The following is a 3,162-nucleotide window of genomic DNA, read 5'->3' as shown; positions in this document are numbered from 1 at the left end:
ACAACTGTCCTGAAATATAGGGAGAGACAAGCGTTTTCCAAGAAAGATATTGTCAAACTCTTTTTAGGCCAAAAAAAAAAAAGACCCAGCCAGACATTTTTAATGAATTGCTAAAGGCTGAATGGGAATGTGAAGTTCCTGGAGGCTGAAGACATGTGTGTATAAGAAGTCCCACTCTCTCAAAGGGTTTTCCTCTAGGAATTCACAGGGAAAGTTGGGGAAGAGCCCAAAAAAACTTCCCCATGATATTGGTTGAAGAAGGGGAAAGAATAGGAGGCACTGCTGACATATTGCCACACTCATCATCAGTATCATCTCAGAGAAACCAGAGCCTTAATATGCAGGGAAAAGGGAACAAAAGTGTAGACAGAGTTCCTTGGGAGAGAGGTGAGACTCTGGGTAGGCCCGGCCTAATCTTTGGAGAAGGAGCAAGAATGTCACATCTTGAGAAGGTCGCAGCAACAAGACCCAGCTTCACAATACCTGCCCAAGTATGAGGCTTACTAAGCATGTCAGACACCTCCTTCCCCGGGTCCTCTACCCCCATCACCCTATCAGGTGTCAAATACAAGTAAGCGTGGAATACAGCTAGGAGAGTGGCAAGAGACAAATTCCCTGTCTGTCCCACAGAGGAAAATGCCTAAGCCAGTGGGGAGACCCAAAGCCAATTAGGAGGCAAATTTCAAACCCAGCCCAACTCCCGACTAGATTAAAATGAACTCCTACACCAGAAGGAAAGGTGTGCTCATCTCTAAGCATAATAATTATTTCTCTCAATATCTGTTGTCTTGACTAATATGTCTGACTTGCAACAAAAGATTTACAAGACATACAAAGAAGGAGGGCAAAACACAGTTTAAAATGACAAAGGAGTTAACAGAACCAGACTCAGATATGACATACATGTCAAGAACTATCAGATGGGGAATTTAAAATAGCTATGGTTAGTATGTTAAAGGCTCTAGTGGAAAAGGTAGACAACATGAGTGGTCAGAGAGACATGGAAACTAAGAAGAACAATTCTGTAACAGACGAAGAGTACCTTCAACAGAGCAACAAAGTAGATTTGATATAGCTAAGGAAAGAGCCAGTGAGCTTGAAAATGTAGATCAATAGAGATTGCCCAGAAACACAAAGGGGAAAAAAAGAGAAGAATGCCAAAAAAAAAAAAAAACCCCAAAAAACAAATAGAGCATCCAAAAGTTATTGGACATCAAATGATATAGCATATGCATAAATGGAATTCAGGAGAAAAATATTTGAAGAAATTAAGACTTTCCCCCAAACCCAGCACCTGTGAAGGACATATTCAAACTTCATGAAGAAAGTCAAAGACAGGAAACCTTAAAGGCAGCCAGAGGAAAAAATGACATCGCATAAGTGTATCAGGATAAATACAATGGACTTCTCAGTAGAAATCATGCAAACAAGAAGACAGCAGAATGGTATCTGTAAAGTGCTGAAAAGGAAAAAAAAAACTGACTTAAAAATATATTTCAAAGGTGAAGTGCGGATACCTTTCTCAGACAAAATTTCAAATAAACTTTTTAAGTGAAAAAAGTCTCAGACAAACAAAACTTAAGATAACTCATTACCATAGATCTGCTCTATAAGAAATGGTGAAGAAATTTCTTGGGTAGAAGAAACATGATATGATCAAAAACTTGGATTTATACAAAGAATGAAGAATGAAGGCAAAATGGAATATATTTTTATTTCTTATTGCTTTAAAAGCTATTTAAAGCAAAAATTTAATTCTGTGTTTATCCTATTAATAAAAGTAAAATACGAGATAACCGTGGTACAAGGAATGGGAGAATTTGGGAATATGTTATATTGTGTATGAAGTGGTATAATATTCAAAGATAGACTCATTAACCATTAAACCAAATGTTAAAGGGACGCCTGGGTGGTTCAATCAATTAGGTGTCTGACTCTTGATTTTGGTTCAGGTCATGATCTCAGGGTCATGATATCGAGCCCCACATAGGGTTCTGCTTTGGACGTGGAGATCCTCTCGCCACCCCTTTCTCTGACCCTCCCCCTCCTCTAAAAAAAAAAACGTTAAAGAGGAGGTATCTAGCCTTTGTGCAAAAGACACTGAGGCCAGCTCCTGGCTCACCACTGCTCCTTTTTCGGGAGGAACATGTTGGTCAAGAAATCGTACCGCAACCACAGGGCAGTCATGGTTTTGTGGTTTTGTTTTGTTTTGTTTTTATTTAAGATAGAGTAACAGCAAGAGAGCGAGTGAGAGAGAGAGAGCATGAGCAGAGGGGAGGAAACAGAGTGGGGGAGACTGAGGGAGAAGCAGCCTCTCCCAGCAGGGAGATGCGGGACTCCATCCCAAAACCCTGGGATCAGGACTGGAGCAGAAGGCAGCCACTCAACCGACTGAGCCACGCAGGCGCCCAGGCAGTCATGGTTTGAAGGATACTGGAAAGATGTGTGGAACCAGAGGTGGTGGTTCACTGAGTTAGAATCGCCCGTAACCATCCGCGATATAAAATCCCTGGAGGTGTATGCTGACTTGACCAGAGGTGCAAAGGAAAGAACCTTAAAGTGAAAGAACTGGTTGGATGCCTACCAAGACTGGGAATCACTGTGAGAAAACCTCTGGCGAAGGACTTAAGATATGGCAGCATTTCCAGATGAAAATCTTTGACTTGTACAGTCCTTCTGAAACTGTAAAGTCCATTACTTCTGCCTGCATTGAGCCAGGAGTAAAGATGGAAGTCACTAGTGCAGATGCTTTAATCAACTATTTTCATAAATTAATTATCCATTGTTAAAAAGAGAGGTATAAATAAGAGATAAAATGGAATGATACAAATGCCTAATAACTTAGAGAAGGCAGAAAATGAACCAAAGGAAAAAAGAAAAAAAATAGAGCAAATAAAAAACAGCTAGCAAAATAGTAGCTTTTAATCCAATCATAACTATAAGCACTTTAAATAGATCAGTTAAAAGGCAAGGATTGTTAAGTTGGATACAGAGACAAGACTCAGTTATATGTTGCCTATAGGAGACTCACTTTAAATATAGACGTCGATAGGTTAAAAGTAAAAGCATGTACCATGCATGGTGTCACCTATCTTTCCCACAAAAGAACCACAGCTGGAGTTGCTATATTAAATTCAGTCAAAGCGTACTTCAGAATAAGAA

At 39.8% G+C, this 3,162-nt stretch overlaps 1 pseudogene; it reads left to right on the top strand.

The window, feature by feature from the left end:
• The first annotated feature begins 982 nt into the window (after positions 1 to 982).
• LOC111156790 lies at positions 983 to 2,789 on the top strand (annotated as a pseudogene).
• The last annotated feature ends 373 nt before the right edge of the window (positions 2,790 to 3,162 follow it).

The sequence above is a fragment of the Enhydra lutris genome, unplaced genomic scaffold (assembly GCF_002288905.1).
Source record: "Enhydra lutris kenyoni isolate GAN:26980312 unplaced genomic scaffold, ASM228890v2 scaffoldscaffold49, whole genome shotgun sequence".
Classification (NCBI taxonomy): Eukaryota; Metazoa; Chordata; class Mammalia; order Carnivora; family Mustelidae; genus Enhydra; species Enhydra lutris.
Note: the sequence above shows the minus strand (reverse complement) of the source record. Positions and strands in the feature narration are given on the sequence as shown.